Source organism: Manis javanica, chromosome 3, assembly GCF_040802235.1.
Source record: "Manis javanica isolate MJ-LG chromosome 3, MJ_LKY, whole genome shotgun sequence".
NCBI lineage: Eukaryota > Metazoa > Chordata > Mammalia > Pholidota > Manidae > Manis > Manis javanica.
The window spans coordinates 13,328,085-13,350,598 of record NC_133158.1 but is presented as its reverse complement, the minus strand read 5'-3'; the positions used below and the strand labels follow the sequence as shown (position 1 = coordinate 13,350,598).

The 22,514-nt window shown below is 40.8% G+C and overlaps 1 protein-coding gene across 24 annotated transcripts in view; it reads left to right on the top strand.

Moving 5' to 3' along the window:
- Positions 1-22,514, top strand: part of MAGI1 (membrane associated guanylate kinase, WW and PDZ domain containing 1) — a 589,008-nt gene that overhangs the window by 412,092 nt on the left and 154,402 nt on the right. The window contains exon 1 of one of the 24 annotated variants that reach the window (XM_073230866.1): positions 11,532-11,996. The exons of the other annotated variants lie outside the window; for them this stretch is intronic. The gene's annotated coding sequence lies outside the window, so the exon portion shown is untranslated. Of the gene's footprint in view, positions 1-11,531; positions 11,997-22,514 lie in introns of those variants that run through there. 24 annotated transcript variants of the gene reach the window in all.

Below are 22,514 nucleotides of genomic sequence, written 5' to 3'. Positions count from 1 at the left end.
CTGTTACTATAATAATATAACTTAAATATTACATCAACCAACGAAATCTAAGTGTGGGGAAAAGAGAGGGCTGCTGTTTCATTGAAAACTTGAAAATTTATCCTTGAGGAAGACATGGTAAAGTGTGGTTGCTTAAAAATTGCTGTTAAGTTAAGTATAGGTAAAGACCGTCAAATATAAAGAGAAGCCATAAAAAAATCTAAAGCACTCAAATTGCTTTGCAAGTGTCTTTACATTATTACTCCATTTCAGATGGACTCAAAATGGAAATCATAGACTTTAAATTTTAAGTAGAGTTTATATCAAGAAAAATTGTATAGACTAAACAGGGAACATAGATTGAAAAAAAGTTCTCGACCTACTTTAAAAGACAGATGAAGGAATAAACACTGTGTGTGTTAAGATCCTTTAAGTAGGAGTGAATAATTCTGTATGTTTCTTTTTGTTCAACTCTTTTGATTAACTTATACTTTGGTGTCTTAAGTGGAAAAAGCGATGAGATGTCCAGAGGCTCTTTCTTACCTATCAGTTATTATGAAAGGAAGTTTACTACATTCCGTTCTTTCAAAAGCCATATATAAATTCAAGTCATTGCTTTTTTGCAAAATTGTACTCATCAATTCCAAGGTGTGTTTTAACATTTCAGAAATTGAAATGCATTCTACCATCACTGGCATGCATTTTTAATTTAATTGGCAATATTTTTTCTGCCTTATTGCTTTATAAATTATGATTGTTATCTTAGATTTGATTAAACATCGTATGTTTTATGATTTTATTTTCCAGAAAATTTGTTAAATGTATGTGAATTGCTTGTTACAGCTGAGGTGTGTTTATCTGCCCAGCTGTCTAAATGTATTAATAAGGTTTTGTAAGACAGTGGCTTAAAAAGTGAAAAACTCATATTTTTTCTTCTTTAAGATAGTAAGCATCACATCTGTGTGGCTCAGTTGTCTCCTGTGTAAAATTCAAGCGTTGCCATAAATTACACCTAACGGCCCTGTCAGCTTGAACATCTTAAGATTCAGAGTCCTTTCTAGAGGAAATCAGAACTTAATTCTTAATCTGTAGGGGGATATCAGATGTCTTCTAGAGTAGGATGAAATCCACCAACCTGCTCCAAAGGAAGGTGCCCGTGAGGACATATTCCCACAATTCACCTGTGACTTCACGGAGTTAAGGGATCGCCTATTCCTGAATACGTGATGGTCCCTTGACCTCCCGCTAATAATGCCCTTGAATTTTCTTCTTGTATTTGGATTTTTTTTACCCAGTAGTGTCTTTTTTTTTTCCTTTGTAAAAATATGTAAAGTAGAACTTGTTGAATTCTTCTAATTTTATGGATTGTTCCTTAAGGCTCAAACCTTTGCTAGCATCCTGCACTGTAGTCTGGCTAGAGTCCTTATTTTCATTTTGCTCCATCCATAGATAACTCTAACTGGGGGCTGTGGTGAAGATGGGGAGGGAATATGAATATGCAGGGAATATGAATATGCAGACAGCTCTCAAAAGACTAATAAAATGATCTCTTCTCTGTAATTCAGAGTTCTGCCAAACAGGGAAGAGTTTGTTGATAGAATAAAAAAGGTCATTGTTATACTTGCCGAATTTTCTTAGTAGTGTTTGAAGATTTATAAAAGCTTTTTCAACAAGGAGGTACACAGTCTCAGTAAAACCCTCAGGTATAGAATCCATTCAAGAAATACGGACAACACCAGGTCTACCACCGACATACCTTGAACAGCCTGCTTTTATCTTTCCTCTACATAAGCGCCATACTCATTGTGTTGTGTCAATAAGAACTCCTGTAGGAAGGATGTCCTGGCTTGAACATTTTCAAAAAGTAGGCTTCGTTTGCCCTGATGCAAACATGTATCTCCATAAATCACCTTCTTTGATGCTCAAATCAGCAACTTTAGGGCTTCTCACTGGGATTAATCACTGAGCAGTCTTCCTCCCGGTTTTGAGATTGGAAATTTATCACACGTCTCCCCTTGTCTTTACTGGGCTCCATTTCAGTTGGTGGCTTTGTTTTGTCCTTTGTGGTACTGTTTCTGTCATCTGTCCATCTTTCCATATCTGGTAATGTAGGGAATAGGAAACAGTTCACATTTCCTTTAATGCTATTGAATAAACTGGTGGCTAGCTCCTTTAGAACCCAAAATTCTCTTTAGAATTTGGTCTAGCAGTTATAGTTTCTCTTTTTCAAAGGATACAGTAAATTATAGGCATACATTTCTTATTGAACCTTCTAATGGACACTTAATTAAAAAAGAGACTGATTTAGTGGCAGTGATATGCCACTTTCTCTGAAATAATAGAAACTCACTGATATGTGCTCCAGGGAATCCCCTATATATTCATCTTAAATCACAATTTTTAATGTCACAATGACAAGTTATTAATTATGTGTGTGTGTGTGTGTGTGTGTGTATTTTGGAATTTTGCCCAAAAAGCAAGCTTTGAAGTCAGATTTGCTTTATTTTTTCCCAGCTGATTGAATTATAATTGACAAGTAAAAATTGTATATACTTAAAGTATACAGGGTAGTGATTTAGTACACATATACATTGTGAAATGATTACTACAATCAAGTTAATTAGCACATCCATCATCTCACATGTTACCTTTTGCTTTTGTGGCAAGCATACTTTTAAAAGGTCTATTCTCTTAGCAGATTTCAAGTGTACAATACAGTATTATTAGCTGTTGCCATGCAGTGCATTAGAACTTTTACCTTTTTTTTTTATTAAGGTATCAGTGATATACAATCTTATGCTCAGGTTTCACATGAGCAACATTGTGGCTACTATACTTCCCCCTATTATCAAGTCCCCACCACAAACCCCATTACAGTCACTGTCCATCAGCATAGAGAACTTTTTCATTTTATAACTGGTGTTTGCATCTTCTGACCAACATCTCCCCATTTCCTCTACCCCCCAGCGCTTTGCAACCACTGTTCAGCTCTCTGGTTCTATGAGTGTGACTTTATTAGATTCCACATATATAGATGAGGTCATCTAGTAAATGTCTTTTTGTGTCTGGCTTATTCTACTCAGCATAGTCTTCTCCAGGTTGATCAATGTTGCAAATGGTAGTATTTTTCCTTTTTATGGCTCAGTAATATTCCATCATGGGATTTAATAAGAAGAAGGAAAGAAAAAAACAAGAAGGAAATCCTGCTGTTGCAAAACACACATGCCGTATCTTCTCTATCCATTCATCTGTGGATGGATATTTAGGTTATTTCCATGCCTTGGCTATTGTGAATAATTCTACAGTAAATATGAGGGTGCAGATATTTCTTTGAGACACTGATTTCATTTCCTTTGGCTATATACCCAGAAATGGGATTGCTGGATCATTCATATTTGTTTTAAATCTTAGTTCATCACTTCTGAGCCATGCGAAGTTAGACAAGTTTTGTAAACTCTCTAAGCCTTCTATTTCTGATGTATAAAAAGGGAGAAATCTCTTCCTTATGGGGTTTTGAGTCAGATTAAAAGAAGCAATGGATTAAATCACATTGTGCAGCCTGTGGCGCATATACTAAGCAAGCACCACAGGAGCTTTAGAGACAGACATATTTCAACAGAAAGAATAGGGAAAAAAATAAAGTTTAAGGCAGTGTGTAGATAAATATTTTCATTAGATAACTACAGGAGAAAATACTGTAGATTCAGCCAATCATGTGGAAAATGTTCCTCAACTCTTCACATAGGTTTGTTTAAAGCAGGCTGGAAGTTGGGTCCAAAATAGCTTTTCCATTCTGATAGAAAAGAGTGGCAAAGAAATGTGTTAAGAGTATTCAGTCCTTTGCTTTGGAACACAATTAATTTTTTTAATGATATGACATAAAAAATGCTTTCTAGTAATTTCCTCAAATGCTCACCTTCTGAAGGAGGTATTCTCAAGGAGATATTAAAAGTTGATTTTTTATTTGTGAATTCACTAAGGAAAGTTAATTCCAAGAAGAGTATTGCTCTTTTCATCGTTATGTGCCTTTTTTTCGTTTTTTTTATCCCCATCTATTTTTGGAAAGTATTTGAAGTATCTAGTGTGTGTATAATTTGGTCCTTTGGGTTACTTTGTGAGAAGCCTAATCTAGCAGCATAGTTAATACTCGAGAATAAAGTTCTTCAAGTTTTTTTTTTGTTTTTTTTTTTGCTTTGAGAAGTTTCTCCTCAGTTTCTTGGTCATTTGTGTTAGAGGAATAAGTACATTTGCGAGATCATAGACCATTATAGAAGAGTTTCCAAGTCATGTATGAGCTTTTATGCCTGGGACTATAGTTCATTTCTTGAGTTACTGGTTTAAAAAATGTAGCTTCCTAGGCTCCTCTGGAAATTGACAGAATATATCAGGATGGGGTTTTATATCTTCCTTTTTTTAAAGCAAGCACCCCAGTTGACAATGTATATGTAAGCAAGGCTGGACCACCATAGCCTTTTCAGTCAACCCACTGGAAGTGAAAACTAAATGCCTGTGTTTCTTACAAGTGATACATGGCTTCCTTTAACTGTAAGTTTGGAGAAGTGGCTGAGAGGAAATAGTGGGAGGAGAAAATAAAACCTATCACTGGGTTTGATTACACAATGTGTGTTTAAAGTCTGTCAAGCATCTTTGTGGCACTACTTCCTATATTTAACTTATGAAATGATTCCACTTGTAACTCACAGTCTTAAGGTTACAGAGGAGAGGCCAACAAAATGGGTGTTATCTGTGAGGAATGAAAACCAGCTAAATTCAAAGTAGAAACTTTCAGATAACAGTGGCATATAGTCTCCTGGTTGGCTGTTGGTAGCGTCTGCTTCTAGTTCTTTGGAAGACGTCGCACTCAACATGAGGAATGATGATGATTATCCTGCAGGGATGAGAAAGCCTATTAGTGGCCAGGACTTCTGTAGATCTGCAAGACAGTGACAGGACAAAGGCCAGACCTGGCTCAGATGCTATTTTATTGTTATTGATGGACGCTTGGGTGGAAGGCAGTTTGGCACCAGGTGTTTTGTAGACTGACGTTAATGGTGGATGAAGCTGTGTTCAGAGGAGGTGTCTACATGGTTATCTCATATTAATTACTAAAGTTAGGGTTCACATTATGGTCATGGTATGGTGTCTTCCTACCAAAAGCACTTTTAGCAAGATGATTATGTCATCAAAGGAGAGTCTGACAATTCAACAACATAATATTTTTGAGGGTCCATTTTGTGCCTGGCATGATATTCTGGAAATATCATGTCAAGGTGTCAATACAAAACTGCTGAGGACACTTATATTGATTAGTTTACTTCAAGACATATATATACACCAAATGGGACATGCCTGAGGCAGGAGAGAAATAAGGTTTTGTGAGAGGGCATGAATAAGTGCCATCGAAGTGTATTCATTACCTGTTGCTATGCTTCAAATTACCCGGCCCCCCTCCCCCCACAAATCTAGCAATTTAAAACAACCAGTGTGTAATCTCGCAGAGTTTCTGAGTAATCCGTGAGTTCTCCTGAGGATGCAGCCAGGCTGTTGGGTCACAGTGCGGTCATTTGAAAGCTTGACTGGGGCTGAAGGATGTACTTTGAAGATCACTTGCATGGCTTTGGGCTGGAGGCCTCAGTCATGGGCTGCTCACAACATGAGAGCTGGCTTCCCTCAGAGCAAATGGTCTGAGAGGGAAACAGAGAGGGTGCACATGACCAAAAGGGAAGTGGTATAACCTAACCTTGCGTTCTTCATGCAGACCAGTCCTGGTACACTGTGGGTGGGGAATACACAGGAGGGAATACCACAAAGTGGGCACCATTAAGGGCTGTCTTAGCAGTGACCAAGTCACTGACTTTGGGGCATTGCTGACAGGCTTTTCTGAGAAGGTGCTGTTCAAGCAGAGATACAAAGGATGAGTAGGTGGAGTAGGCGTGATTTGGTAGAGAGCCTGTCCTGGGTGGTCAGACCATGGTTTGTTTTGAAACAGTGGATGAAGTCTGGTGTGGATGGAGCAGAAAGAGCCAGGAATCATGTGCTGAGCGATGTCGATGAAGAGGTTGTCAGGGACCAGACTATACACGTCTTTTTAGGTCAAATTAAGGATTTTGTTCTTTGGAGACTTAAGCTGGTGAAAGACGCGATCAGATTTAGTCTTTTTAAAGATCTCTCTACATGCTGTGAGCAGAATGGATTATGAATAGGGGAGCCAGTTGTAAGCTATTATAGTTGTCCAGGCAAAAGATCATGATGGATGAGAACAATGGCAGTAGAGATAGTAGTGCATGGACATGTAATTTGAAGAGGAAAAATGATCAGAACTTAGGGATGCAGTGGGGCTGTTATGCAGGATGAATGCTGAGGTTCTGGCTTCTAGAATGGGATGGGTGGAGGTGACGTTCACTAGTAGAATGAACCTTGGAAAAGGACCAGGTATATGTGGAATGCCTGACAGAACTGACCCTGACTTGGGGCTAGCGTTGCATGCCGTGAGTAAATGTACCAGGTGATTCAGGTATGGGACGAGCAGGAAGGCCTTTGCCAAGAAAAATGTAATTCCACTCTGGTTCACAAACTCATGGCACATGTTTAAGACCATATGACAGGCTTTGTTTTTGTTTTAATTTATGTGTGAGTAAAGTCTGGCAACGTATGACAGGGAATTCTTGGTGTTTCTCTTTTAATTATCATTCTTCTAAAGCAAGTTGTAGAAATCCTTTAAATTCCAGCTTAAGTTATTTTTTGAAGTGTTGAGGTCCATTAGACCTGTATCAGTTCATGTCTCTATTCCTCTTTTCCACTAACTCCAAAACAAATTCACCAACTAACAATCACACAATCTCTCTCATACACACACACAAACATGCATGTACTTCCACTTGCCAAATAATTAAGTATGACATGTTATAAACTTAGAGCATTTGATAGTCTAGGGGGACCAACCAGCTGATCATTCTTGTATTTTGAGCAAGAAATACAGTAATTGGACACCTACTTTGTGGTAGGCTCTGTGTCGAGGGCTTTAATATTGTCCTAATTGGTACCTCTTCTCACCTGTCAAAGAACTGCGATGTACCAAGTACTGTTCTAGGCATGTGTCACATGCTAGGCAATGAATGTAAGAGCTGTCCTGTCCCATGTACTCTCTTGGGTGAATGGCAGAAGACAAGAGCCACATCCTACCCACCCATGAATAACTTACATGCTCACATGGGGATGTGACAAGAGCACATGCATGTGGTGGCATGGCAATAGGAGATGAGGTAAGGCCCATAGTTAGTGGCCCATGGCTATTCTGGGGAGGACAGAAATCCCTAGAATATAATGTTATCCATGATGTTAGGGATTTTTGTCTTACTTCGTTCATTGATGATAACCTTGGCCCTCAGAACACACTTGTTGCAAAAATGAATGAGCCAATCACTATTTTTTAGAAACTTTTTATTTTGAAATAATATAGACCTGCAGAATAGTTGCAAAAATACTAGTATGGAGAGTTCCCATATAACCTCCACCCAGCTTCCCCTAATGTTAACATCTTACATAACCATGGTACAGTGATCAAAACCAGGAAATTAACAGTGGCACACTCCCAACTAAACTAAGGACCGTTTGGATTTCATCATTCCCCCCTGCCCCCACTAATGTCTTTTTCTGTTTCAGGACCCAACCTAGGACCCCACCTTGTATTTAGTTATCATGACTTTGTCATGACTCCCCCCAATCTGAGACCATTCCTCAGGCTTTTCTTGTCTTTCATGAACTTGACATGAGTTTTAAAGAACGCAGCCAGTTACTTCGTAGAATGTGCTTCAGTCTAGGTGCGTCTGCTGACTGAGCCCTGGAAAAGACTTCATGGAGGAAGTGGCTGGGGCTTCTGGTGAGCCTGATGGACAGGCAAGCAGAAAGAGGATTTTTCAGGCAAGAAGACCTGTGTGCAAACATATCTATCCTAGAACACACTGGTGTGGTCTGGGTTCTTCTTCGCATGTGCAAGTGATAAGTAGCCTCAGCTGCCTGGTTGGGAGTTGTGATCACTTCTGGCTCAGCTGTGCTGCCGCCTTGTTTGGGTCTCACCTTTCTCCCATCAGTGAGAAGGTATTGACTCCATCTCAGCCCCAGCCTCTGGATGCTGCCTGCCATGCTGTTGGGGTGCCTGGGTGTCACAACTGAGGTGCTCCATGTCATCTTCTTACCACATTGTACACCCTTATGTGATCTGGGGGCATAGGCTCTTGTATTTATTTTTATTATTATGACTATTATATTTGCTAAGACTTGGCAAATACTATGTGTCAGACTCCAGGCCATGCTTTCTCCATGGAGAGCAATATCATCTCTAAGGGGGCAAACGCTCGTTCTTGTGGGGGAGGTGAAAAAAACCTTACTCTTTTTATGGATAAAGTATAGATATGCCTGTAATATCAAAACAGTCATAGATATTCCCATTGAAAGAGGGAATTCATTGGGGGAAAAGAATCTAAAAACTTATTGGTGGGAGCGATAATGAGAAAAAGGTTGAGAAACACTGATCTAGGCCAAATGATTTGCCTGTATTACGCATGTACTTTTACAACAGTACCTTGAGGGAAGTATTCTTATTATCCTCATTAAAAACTACATGTGAAAAAACTGAGAATTAGCAGAATTAACTTGCCCAAGATTACAGAGCAAGGGCACACTGGGGATGTCCACTCTGGACAGGTAGACTCCAAAGCCCAGGGTTTAACCTGTGATCATCCCAGTCAATTTGTAGTTTTATTCATATTAAAAACCAATTTAAAAGTCAATACAAAGAAAAATACGTAGCATATCCTAAAACTGGGCTTATTCGTTCATTGGAGTTTCTTTATACATCACCCCATTATTAGAGTCCATAATTGTGAGTCTGCACCATATACGTTTGCAACACTGCCTGTTGGGATTCTCATCGGGCACAGGTATATATACTCACACGAAGGCAGGGGCCTTTTGTTCAGTCCTGCATCTCCAGTGCCCAGAATAATGAATGCAACACACAGGGAGCACTCGAAAAAAAAGTGTTGAATGAATGAAGGGGAAAGGATTTTATATTTTAAGAAAAAAAATTTCAAAGCCAAACTGAATTAATTCTGTTTGATGTTAGAGCCATGATGATGTTTGCACTTAAAAAAATAAATATCAACCACACAAAATATAGGATAAGGCTCCTACCTACCACAGAGAAAACAAGTTCTGGGTGGCCAGCTGAGTTTGATGTAGAAACAGCCTCTAGCTACTCAAACTCCAAACGTATGATTTCATATTATTAGACCATGCATAGCTGATAGATTAAATCAGACTTAATTTCCATGCATATTGAGAGGCTTGAAAAAAAAACAGTATTACTGTTTGAGATAGAATGGCGATAATGCATTTGAGTGTAATGCAACGAAAGAGTCTCTTTGTCCTTTTCCTTTTCATTTGAGCTGTTCGTTTCTGAAACAGGACCAAACCTACCTGAGGTGTGTCATTGCACTGGACAGATAAGCAAAAACCCCAAGTTGTATGATGTTGCAGTTTCCTTTCCCTAAGAAATTTTACATTTCCCATCTATGAATAGGAAATGCAAGTTGGTCAGCATATTACACAAAATTTATGAATTCATCTCGTAATCCGTACCAAATCATAACACGGGCATCCAGTTGAGATATATTGAAGGCTCAAGAGTTTCTAGAGAAAAGTTAGATTTGCCAAACTACACCCTCCAGGCAAATGCAAATTTCAGTTTTCACAGGCCCTTCCCAGAGTTAAGCATTTCAGAGGATCAGGGCCCATGAAAGGCTAGATTGCCTCAGAAGAAGTCTGTTTTCATATATGTGAGTGGAGACAGACAAAGGGATGGTGACATCACTAACAAGTCCTCATTTTCTTGTTCCCGGTGACATTTACTGGCAGCATGGACAGGCTTCTAAGAAAATCTACCACAAGTGCAAATGAAATGATGCGTTGGATAGCTAGGAATCTGAGAGTGGTTAGGAATTTTGCTGTGTGTTTCAAAGGATAAACCATCTTTCCACTCCCATGTTAGATACAAGCTTATTTGGGATGTGGGTTCAAATACCAATTTCCCTAAATCACATTTTTTTTTAGAGTTCTGTAAAGTAGTGTTTTTGTTTCCCTCTGCTTTTAATTCTTTCCCCACTCCCTTGAAGCTTGTAAGACTTGGCTAAGTGAGATGGTAATGTTGGGAAGTAGGAACACATGCACACATACACACGCACGCACATGCACACGTGTGGTCTGGATACTCAGAGCCCTATTACCTGGGCAGGCTGTACTCCAACCCTCTTCATGGAGAGATGGGTGCTTCAGGGTTTTCTAATTACAGGCTTTCTGCCTCCTAACACTCAGCCTCTGAGAACCCTCTCAGCAGGAAAGCCGTGTATTACCGACACTCCATTCCACACACTGAATGACCTAATGTAATATTCGAAGTTGAAAAAAAATCACTTTTACCTCAACAGGGTTATCTCCACTGTTCCCACCAACCCCATCTTTCTGGAGTTACTAACTTAGGCAATGCTTTTCAGCATTTTAGCAGAATCAGGCTTATCTGGGCCTCTGATAAGCTCCTGCTTTCCTTTGGGCAACTCCTGTCAAATTATTCCCCAGTGGCTGCTAAAAAAAGACAAGAGTAAATGTGGTGTTTCTTGCTCTTTTGGCTAGTGCGTTTCCACACCCTTGAGGGGAGGCCTGCTTCAAACCCACACTGTGGATTTTATTGTCCTCTATGTCTATAATTTACATGGAAAAGTCATTTTAATATGATGTAAAGCATATCAAATCATTGCTTTTGGCTTCCTCCTTGAATGTTGATTTTCTGTCCCAGGCAGTGTGGTGTGAGCATGCTGGGGGGTCAACCACAGTGTAGCCAAATTAATTATTTCCTGTGAATTCCCCATTATTGACAAAGCCCACCTGAAATTAGAACTAAATTCTATATGAATCAAAAATAAGAGCTGGCTGGACATGACAGGTTCAAAGGAGGCTCTGTGGGAATTTCTTTTTCCCTTGGCCCATGAAATCTGATTTTTTTCAAGTTTTATCATTGCCAAAGAAAAGGTGAAATATCTTCCAAAATTCGAAAGGCATGCTCATTTGGCCTTAAAATTTAGCAAAGGCAATAGCATAAAGAGATCAAGATCTAGGACTTTGAACTTGGACTGACTTGGGACTTCGCTCCCAGCATTTCTTAGCCGGGTGACCTTTGGCACTTGCTTAACCTCGCTGAGCCTCATCTTTCTCATGCTTCAAAGGGAAGACACATGGTTACCCCTTTCTAGGGTTGCATGAGGGTGAGATACATCAGCTTTTGAGCAAGATAGTAGGGCCAGGATAGGTTTTTAAGGGACCTTGAATGCTAAGCCAAGGTGGTTGGCTTTTATTCCATGGATTGGGGCCAGTATAGATTTCCAGCAGAGTGAAGATACGATTGGATTTCCATTAACCAAAGTGGGGGTGGTGGACTGGAATACCACCAGCACAGTGCTTTCAAAATGGTCTGCCAGTAGAGAGTATTTCTGGCTCATAATAATGACTTCGTAAAATAGCAGGTGCTATTTTATAACAGTTACTGTAAGTAAGATAACAAGTGTGTGTGATGCAAGGTTCAGATTGGTTCCTGGAGTGTTTTAAAGTAAATCAGACTCTCTTGATTGACCCGCATCGTTCAACCGTGTCCAAGGTTGGAGCAACTCTCAGCGGGCCGCTATTTCCCCGGCTCCCCGGGGCCGGACCACGTGACCCTCCCGCCCCACCCCCACCCCCAGGGCCGAGCGGCCGGGGCGGCAGGAGCGCCCCCGGGGAGCGGCCAGCCCCGAGCGCGAACAGCGCGCACTGACGCCCGAGCGCACGGGCAGCGCCTCTGCCCGGCGGCCGCGTAGAAGGAGCAGCTGCGCCGGGCCGCGCGGCCGCGGGGATGAGGCGGGCGGCGGCCGAGCGCGCGCCTGGGCGCCGGCAGTGAGCGAGGCGCTCCTCGGGGCCGCTGGGGGCCGCAGGTAACGCGGGCGGGTCCTGTCCTCGCTGGGAAGGGACAGCGGCGGGAGGGTAGGGGAGGAGCGCGTCCGGGGATTCGCGGGGAGGACGCGGGGGAAGGAGGCAGCCTCCGGCCGGGCGTTCAAGTTCTCCCCACCTCAGACCGCTCCCCGCGGCGGGCGCCGGCTCGGCCCCCACGACGCTCCCGCCGTCGCGGAGGCTCCGCCAGCCATGTTTGCCGCGCGAGCTTCTCGGCGCGCGCGGCTGGGCGGCCAGGCCCGCGCGGGCGCCGGGGCCGCGGCCGGGGGCAGGTGCGCGGACTGGCGCGCGGCTGTCCGCCCGCCGGCGCTGCCGGGGGCCGGGGCCGGGGCCGGGGCCGGGGCCGCGGGGGAGGCTCTGTTTCGCCGCCTCGAGCCCGGGGCCCGGGCCCCTCGCTGCCTCCCATGCCCACCGTCCCCACCTGACGGACCCGCTGCCACTTCACCAACTGCTGGCTGCCGCCTTCTCCGCCTCTCCGGTGGCCTGTATTCTGAGCTTCTTTAGGAGCGTTGTTGGCACGAAGCAGGGCTCCGCTGGCGAAAATGGAGAGGACCGAAAGGGAGGCCCGTTTGTGCAGAGCCCCGTGGGAGAGCCGTCTTTCTCCCCGATCCCCCAAGCCTGTGGAGGACCCCCTCGCAGAGGGCGGTAGGGCTCCCCAGACCTTTGACTTGCCGTCTGCCAGCACCCCCTACCCCCACCCCCAGGGGGCTTTCATTTGTGGGCAGAAGGTAGCTCTGAAGCCGGGAGGGCTGCATTTCACCTGGAATGCCCCCAGATACTCCAGGGCTCTAGTTTCCATGGCTTCCCTGCCCGCTCGCAGGAAATGCAGCTCTTGGCAATCAAATGCAGCTTGTCTGCTCTGAGCAGTGCCTCCCAACAGACCAGTGGGGAGCCACATGAGCCCGCTGTGTGGATGATTCCAGTCCGGGTTGCAGGTTTAGAGACCCTTGCTTGAGGAACCCTTGGATGGGCGTTCAGAGTTCCTCAGTTCTTGGAGTCACTCCTCAGCTGAGCGTTGTCTCTATTTTTTTCCTAACGATGACACTTCATAGTTGACCTTTTCTATAGCATGTGGTGTGTTTCACCCTGGGGCTGTGCCCTGAGGTGGTCTTGTGGTGGTTTGAGTGTGGGATAAGACACAGGTGATTACAGCTGCGTTAGAGTATGAATGTGGTCAGTATAAGCACAGCAGCAAGCTGTATGGAGTGCCTAACCATGGACCAGGCAGGCACTGTTCTCAGCTCTGTGTATATATATATATATATATATGCTAAGCCTTGAATATATATATTATGCTCTTCCATACCTGCAGCCACCCAGAATGCCTAGTTCACAGATGACTAGAGGCCCACAGACATTGATTTTTCCAGTGTCCCCAGCAACCACAGTGGCTGTGCTGGAATTTGAAATCTAGGCAGTATCACACCAGAGCTCATGCTCTTAATGCTGGCTCTTAGCAGAAGGTGGGCAGGACGTCTCCATCGTGTCATTCTGGGGTACCATGAGGTGGATAAAAAAAACACTTAGGTGTGTTGTCAGACAGATTTGGGTTGAATGTTGGATCCAACATTTACAGAAGTTGTGAGTTAACCTATATAAATCCTTGTGGCATGTTAAACAGCAATCAATATAAAACTCCTAGCACATTATTTACGAACAGCTGTTATTAGGTGAATTTTGTAGTTGCAAGAGTACAGTGTCATAACCAGTTATAGATTTTAAAGCAGAGGCTATCTGTGTTTATGTTCAGGTCTATCAAGTCTACCTGTCTGTATTTATGTTCATGTTAGGGGGTGAATAAACTTGGCAAAATGCCTGAACCTCTCTAAGCCTCAGTCTTCACATCTTTTAAGGTGGGTTGTTGTGCAACCAAATGAGAAGATGTACTTTAAACTGTTTGTACAAGGTCTGGAACACATAGTGCTCAAGACATGCTGTTGGTCATTTTTTAATTTATTTAATTTATTTTTATTTTTTTTTGTAAATCAGCATAGGCTCCTTTATTGTATTTTTTTAATTAAAAAAATATTTTTGTAAAATCTGGATTAGTATGGTTCTGCATTATTCCTTGGGCTGAATGTAGTACCCCATAGACCATCTATAAATCTTAGCTTAAAGAGTTTGCTTGCCTGCATGTACACCCGCAGTCATGTTTGTGTGTGCACGTACACACACAGAAGAAGCATATCTACATTTGAAAATGTTAGTGAATTCTGACTTGTTCAGTAAGAGTTCTGTTTCTCTTGGCAAAATAATGACTCTGACTTTTAAGGGTTAGGGAAACTTCAAAGTTAATTTTAAAGTGTCTGAAAACCAGCTGGAAGAATTAGCACCACACCTAACAGTTGCAAGGAGGGGAAAAAATGGATTCACTATGACATTTACTTTCTATAGGCTCTTAAAACTGTAATATATTCTGTTAAACTGTTATAATCAACTGGAATTTTCACTTAGTTACACAATTCTGGAATGAATGTCTTCTCCAATATGATTTTATAGATGTTGGTAAATGAAAAGAAGTCATCGAATGAAACATTTTCATACAGTGTTGACATGGACTAACATGTTTTATACAGCTGTTGAGTTTAGCCAAAATATTTGTTCATAAATGAGAAGGATGCTCTAAGACAAATGTTTACCAAAAAATTGTGTTAACTGGGCAACAACCTTAATGTCTATCAATAAGGGACTGGCTAAAGACAGTGTACGCATACACTTATAAGTGGGTGTATAGTTCTGAAGTAATGAGATGTTCTTTATAAGATGATATGCACAGAGATAATCCAACTCCATGAAGGCAAGCATTTCTTCTGTTTTGATCACCTCTTCAGCACCTCGTAAGTGAATATTACTCAGTGAGACAAAGCAAGGTATTGAGCAGTCTCTATGCTTCATCGCTGTGCATGTTTTTAAATGAGTGAGTGAGTGTGTGTGTGTGTATGTGTATGCATTTGTTTAATAGTGACTATCTCTGGGGAGGGACTGGAGGGCTGGGTGTGGGAGTGAGTTTTTGTTTTGGTTTGTTGGGGTTTTTTTTCTTTTTTCTGAAGTATCATTGATATACAATCTTATATTCGTCCTAAGAATATGGTTGTTTTTTTTTTCTTTCTGTACTGTACCCCACTATGTGCCTGGACTAATCAAAACAGTGAAGTTCAGGGGACCTGATTCCCTGAGTTTGGACTTAATTTTTATTCTGTGTGATTCAGCCTTCCTGTTATCTTTTATTGCAGGCTGTTTAATTTCTTTGACTTGTTAAAATTACTGATACTCTTCAATAAGATGATAAGCATGGGGATTTTTGGAGCAGGGAAGGGTGTCTAGTAGATGAAATTACTGTATAGGAAGTGGTGTATCACCCTACCTGTGAGATGCTCATGAGAAAAGCCTTACTCTTACCATTGGAACAGTTTTCATGGACCTCCCACACTTTATACAGAGCATGGTCTTCCCTAAGGAACTCTAGGTACTTTTCAATGAATAAATGGCTAGAGTATGAGTCACCTACGAATCTATAATTTCATAGCAATAAGGGCAAGTCTCAAAGTAAGCAATTTTTGCTTTGAGATGGGTACTTCCTAGTCTTTGAGAAACATCTTACATACACTTCCAGAATTGATAGCTTCTATGGTCCATTAGGGAGGCAGTGTCCAAAATACAAGATGACGCATGAGAATACAGGAAGAAATCCTCCAAAGTTCTCTGTCTGTACATTTTTTAAATGTTATCTTTTAATTATCATATATGCCTCAAATGTTAATAGTCTGGTATTTTCTCTCATAGTTTTGTTTGGGCTGAACCATTGAAAGTTAGTTGCCCACAGTTTGCCACTTCACCTTTGTCACTTTTTCCTTCAATTCTTAAGTTTCTTTTAAGTGACTGTATTTTGAGCTAGGCGTTACATTTTTTTTTCTTGTGGATTTTAGAAGACTGCCATGTTAGAGTTTAGAAGAAATCATAATTTAAAAGTGGTGTCTGAATTTTTAGTATGTGTCCATTTTGAAGATCTGAGACTTTCTAAAATTTTTGACCGTCTTGGTAAACTGAAACTAGTGTACAAGTTTATGTTGTGGCTTTCCAAAACATACCAGTTCTTATGTCCTAGAAGAGATTGGTACAGATGACAGTGATGGTAAAAATATTGGTGACATGTTACCATGTGTATGGCATTTTATCAAGTCATACTCATATGTATTACTTAATCCACAAAATAACCCTTTATCCACAAAATAACTCTGTCAGGTTTGCATTGTGTTTGTTATCAGAGATAATGCTAATCACACTGTTTTCCCTTAATATTTCTAACAACATATATATAACATATTTCTTGCCATTCCAGAGCTGGCCTGCTACAGTTAGGCCTTGGAGAGATAGATCAGGACAAGACCACTTGTTATCATGTCTTAGCACAAACAAAAACATAAAAATTGTCCAGACCATGAAAATGACCAGACATCCTCCTATTCTGACTGATGCTTTATAAGTTTTGCAATTATAGACCATAGCATTACTCGGTTCCTTCTGCTTCTGTTCCAGATAAGATGTATTCATATATGCAAGCATAGACTTACCTCCACTTTTTAACACCATTCAATCCAGAACGAAGTCCTGCTTGCTGAAACTCTCCCTCAAATATCTGAAATTACCTACATGGCCCACCCCTAGAAAAGCTTTTGCAATACCCTCTTACCGAGCCACCCACAGTTGCCCATAGTGTACATTCTCCCTGCAGTGAGTAATACACCAACTAGTTCAACTGGAAATATCTTCCTAGTGGTTTGTAAAGCATTTGCTATTTAGTTAGACAGAATTTTTCAGAAGTCATTGTGTAGTATTTTCAAGAAAAATACAGCGTTTTGCCTATAAAATAGTAATTATTCATGATGGAGAATATAAGTTCAAAAAGGTACCAAGAATAAAAGAAAATTCTTATTAATTCCCTAATCCAAGAATATCATTGTGAGCATTTAGCTCATTTCCTTTATGTATCTACATATGCATGTACTTGTACATCCTTCTCTCCGTATGTATACATCCTCTCATACACTCACAAAATATAGATAAATGGGATTATCCTGCATATGTAGTTTTGTAGCCTTTTTTCACTTAACATGAATATTTCCTTATGTAAGTCTGATTTTCATAAAAATTTCATTTAATATTTCCTTATGTAAATCTAATTTTCCTCAAATATATGGTTTTTATTCTTAAATAGTATCTTGTCACAAGACTAGAAAGTCACTCATTATCCTATGCAGATTTACCAGTTTTTCCTTTTTAAGTAGCTGTTGTAAACATCTTCATGTTTCAATGCACATTCAGATTTCTATTTATTTCATTGGGATAATTTTCTCTAGAAAAGTTTATATTTTAAAAAGTTCTTTATATCTGTATTGCCTAATTATTTTTCTAGAGAAAAACTGCTAGTACTTAATACCGTCCAGGGATTTGGTTGCAGTTGGGAATTGGGTTTGCTACACGGTAGGGAGCCCTGAAAGCCCTCTCAGCCTGGAATCTGCCTTGCACGTCTGCTTTCTCCTTCCCTCTCAGACTGGTTGTTAGATTTTACCAACATGGCTGCATTTGCTGTCACCCTGTGGAAGAGGGGAGAGGGGCAGTTCCCAGGGAAGGAGGAATTATTGTGCATTAAATGCACCCCCGTATGTATGAACTCTGTTCTTCTAAAACCTTTTTAGGGGCAGAACATAATTAATCATCATGTCTTCCTAGGAAGCTTTGTAAAATATGCTGCTCAGTAAATATTTGTTGCCTAAGTAGATGATAATCCTGTTTCAGGGTTAAAGCAATATGCAATATTAAAAATCCTTTTAGTCAAATACAGCCCTCTCCCAAAAATAAATATAAAAATTTGTGACCCTTTACATTTTTTACCTTATATTCATTCTGTCAAGCTGCAGATACTTATTGAGGGCCTCCTTTTTGCGAGACACTACTATAAGTGCTTATATTGTGAAACATGGATACATAAAATGAACACAAAATAAATGTAAAATGCTAGAAGGTGATACATGTTTTGATTTAAAATAATAAAGTAGGGTGAGGAGATAGGAGACTAAAAGGATTGTAGTTGTTTTAGATAGAGAAGTCCAGGAAGGCAATATTAATTAAGACGTCTGTCTCCTATCTGTTGGAGGTTGTCGTTGATCCAGAATATTCATCCTAGCTTAGATGTTACTGAACATCTAACTACCAGTTGTCACTGTATGTCATTTGTGACTCTCCCTGTGAGCCCATCTCAGTGACAAGTGCTTTCCATATGTTATTTAATGTTCCTGTTGCTCTTACAAGAGAGCTCTTACGCTTTTCTATTGGATGCATCTGTATGTGGAGCTAGAGAGGTTAAGTTCCCAGCCTAACTTCACAAAGGTCCTAAGCAGCAGAGCTGATATTCAAATCTAGACTTTGTAGTTAGTCCTGTAAACCCATCATTTGCCAAGACCAAGAAGTCTTGAGTTAGTCCTTCCCTAGGTTCTGAGGCTAAAAAGGAAAAGACACTTGTGGTCAAAACTACTGGTGAAAGGTTAATTAGGAACCATCGGTATGTAAACTATTTATATTGATGACAGGCTGCTTTTGTTTCCAGAAAGTGGGTTCAGGCACGGGCCTCTCTTCATATGCTAACTAGTTGTACACAGTCTGCTTAAGTGCAAAGGAAGCCAGCCCCCTTTGTGTCTAGGAATAGCACCGAAAGCCTGGCTCTTCTTTTGAGTGGAGTTGTGCTGTAGTGAGTTATTTAAGATGTTTCCTTACACCCCCGTTACTGGGCACATATGCTTTGGCCCAGGATCACAAATGCGGATACAGGTTCGAAGGACACAGGCATCTTTTTATTATTGTTGTTCTTGTTCCCTAGAGAATGGGGATATCCGTTTCAGATGGCTCCTTGGCTGTACTGTGGAGAAGGGTTTCTTTCTGGCAGTAGTTGATATGTGTGTCTTACTGCATAAAAGAAAAATACTGAGGGCCAAACGGAGAGAAAGTGGCTGCTCTGGGTCTGACGGCGCCCCTCATGTCTGGTTCTGACATGAATCTTGCTTTATGAGATTTAGATGAGAACACAGCATCTAGCCAATCTTACCAGCTGGAGAGAATTGCATTAAGGCTGTAATTAATTTTTCTGAGTTACATTTTCGTTTGATAACCCTAATATTTTATTTTTTAGATTTCTAGAAGCTTTGGTAATAGTACAGTTAAACCCAGCCTAACTTGGTATGAATCTTTCCTGGTAGGAGATTTCTGGATATATGTATTTCTTTCAGAAAACACAGTATACAAGACGAACATTGTGGGGCGGTTGGGGGAGGGTATGGGTGGTTCATCACTGCACTGAAATGCAGTGTGTACCTTTTAGTCTGGCCAAGGAATTTCCCAGATGAGTTTGTTCCTGTTCAAGTATTATTTTTAGCTGAGCATTTTGTTGACTATATTAAGGACGTGGAAGTCTTGAGGCCATTGCTTTTCTGACTCCTGTAATTCTGTCTTCTGGTTTCATCCTTAGACTCCAACTCAAAGGCTGGGGAAAATGGCAGAGGGAGAGAAGAACTGTGAATAAATTTAAAAGAGTAGTCTCTATCTCTTTAAATGTATATTTTTCAAGGGTTTCATGGAGAACATGGAATTCTAATTTGATGATTGGTTTTACAGTGTGAATCACTTAATATTCTCATAATAATAATAATAGTAACAATAATAAGCTGTGTTCAGTGTAACAGAAAGTTTGGAAGGTTATTTCAGAAATATTGAATCCAATACTGATCCTGATTTTTGCTTTTATTACAAGGTATATTCTGGTCCAGGAGACTTTTGTTCAGAAAACATCCTTCTTCTCTGTATCCCTTTTTTGTTCCTTTTTCCTTCCCATAATTGTTTATTGAACATTAAGCTATGAGGAGACAAAGGTGAATGACTCACAGTCCTTGAGTAGAGACTGTCAAGCAGGGGGAGAGATAAATGAACAGATAACTATAATCCAGTGTGGCAAATGCCATAAGATGCCATAAGTCATGGGGAAAATTCAAGGGGAACAGAGTGAAAGGTATGGTTGTTTTTGCTTATGTTGGAAATGGCTACCACAGAAAAATGGGCTTTGTAGTATCAATAAGGGTTTGCCCCATAGAGAAAGGATCTCATAGGGAGAGGCAATATTATGAGCAAAGGCATGTTGGCATAAGTGTGCATGGACTGCTATAAACAATATATAGTAGAACACACCTAGAATTTAAGTGTGTGGAATGAATAGGAGATGATGGCAGGTGAGGTTAGACAAAGTCGGTCAGGGAATATTGTGAAGAATCTGAGTATTGCGAACCTGTGTTAATCCTCAATAACACCCATGCTTCTCTTGGAACTCTTTCCATTACCATAGCCAGAATCTGAACTCAGATTACTCAAACAGAAAAGAGACTTAGCTAATGAAAAGGTCCAGAAGTATATCTGCCTTCAGGTATGGCCAGATACAGGTACCCAAATGTTATTGTTACAAGATGCCATAAATCACGGGAAAAGTGTTTCTGTGTCTCAGCTCTGCCCTCTGCAGTGTTCATTTTATTCACAGATTCATTCAGGTGGGAATGGGATTTTCCTAGATATTTTAGACTCCCATTCTTGCAGCTTAACAACCCCCATGAAAAGTTTCTTTTTCTCAGTGGTTGAAACCAAAGTTCTGAGATTGAGTCCAGTTGGATGACTATTTCCCCCCTTGAACAGTTTGCCTGGGGAATAGACAATGCTTAATAGCTAGGTTGGGGCCAACTGCTGACCTATGGAGCTGGGAGCTGGTTACAGTAAAATGAGCAGTGAAGATAGTTAGACTCAAAGTTTATAATTCCAGTATAACATTTACTCCATGCTATTCAATGAATCCTTTTTGATTCATTTTCTTCCATAACTGTTATAAGAGGGCTAGCCTGCAGTCTCATCATCCTTTTTGTAGGTATATCTGTGAAGGATAAACTGTAGCAACATTTTCAGGGCTTTTAAAAAAAAAATCATATTTTGTTAGCAGTCACTTTTTTCCTACATATCCAATACAGCATTCTTGGGTATGTACAATGTGCTAGGAGTTATTTCATAAAGATGAATCCTGCCTTTGCAGAATTTAGAGTTTAGTAGGTGAAATAGATTTAAAAAAAACTAAAATCTAGTGAGATATGAGCATCTATCAAACACAAAATCAACACCATCCAAGGAAAAAATATATATAAAACCACCCATGCCACATCTGTCTTTCAACACAGGGGGTAAAGGCCTCAGAGTTAGCAAGAGTTGAGGCCATGAATCAGTCTTTTCCACTTGTTTTTGCTTTCTGTGTGCCCCTCATGGTGATGCCTCTCACCAAGCTGGACTGATTTTAGTTCTTTCTGTGTGTGTGTTTTTTTTTTAATTGGACATGGTCCTTGAATCCAAGCCAACTTCTTCAGCTGCTGTTTAACCAGAAAAGAAGCAATCAGGGTTGATTTTGACTATAAGCTGTCAAGAAAAAAATATTGAGGTGTCATAATGAAGACAGAGATTACCTAACTGATCTCTATTTTAAGAAATATTAATTTTCACTTTGCCAAATGCAGGCTTAGCTGTTTTTCTTTTAATCATCCCTCATGGTTAAGTTTATAAAATAGCTTTCAGCTGAATGAATGATGGTATTTGATTCAAGTCATTGACAGTTTCATTCCATTAAAAAAAAAAGAAACTGAACATTTGTGTTACTCTCTGGATTCTAAAGGTGACCGTGTTCATTGTTTGCCTGGTGTGAAACACACCTGTATCTGATAGAAATACAGTGGAGGTCTTATTATACCCTTATGGATGCTATTTCAGTGTTTCCTGCCCTTTAACATACACTGCACTGGTAGGGACTGGTAGGATGAATCTTTACAGCGTCCCTCCCTTTCTCCCTGTTGCCAACTCCAGCACACTGACTGCACCCGGGAGCTTAGTTCAGAGCTGCAAGAGACCAGGCATCTCATGAACCTCACCAGCCTTCTTTCACGGGCTTGGAGAGTGAGGTCGTTAAGCTTCCTCAAAGTTAACAGTAATCTCTTGCAGCAGATCTTCCCTTTGAAGAGTTTGTTCATGCTCAGGCTTTTAGGAAAGGGGAAAATTGTTTTAATGATCTGACCTTAGAAATATCCACTATCATCAGATTTCCCTTTCATCTTTCAAATCCTTTTCAACTTCATGGTAAGAAATGACAGCAAAACCTCTCAGGGAATAAGAACAACACCAAGAAGGAGCTGACCTGGACTGACATCACCTACCAGCCATATTGGATTTTGCCAGGGTTATTTTTGCCCTTGGCAGTCATCCCCCTCCCTAATTGCAGGGCCATGCGGTGCCCTGTCCCCCACGTGGAGAGTTGGCACTTCCCCCTCCATTCAGTCGCTTGTTCCTGCTGCACGAATTACCTGCCATGGGGATGGGGATGGGGATGAACAAACTCGTCCCCCAGAGCTTTGCAGCTTCTGTGCCTTAAAAATCAGAGC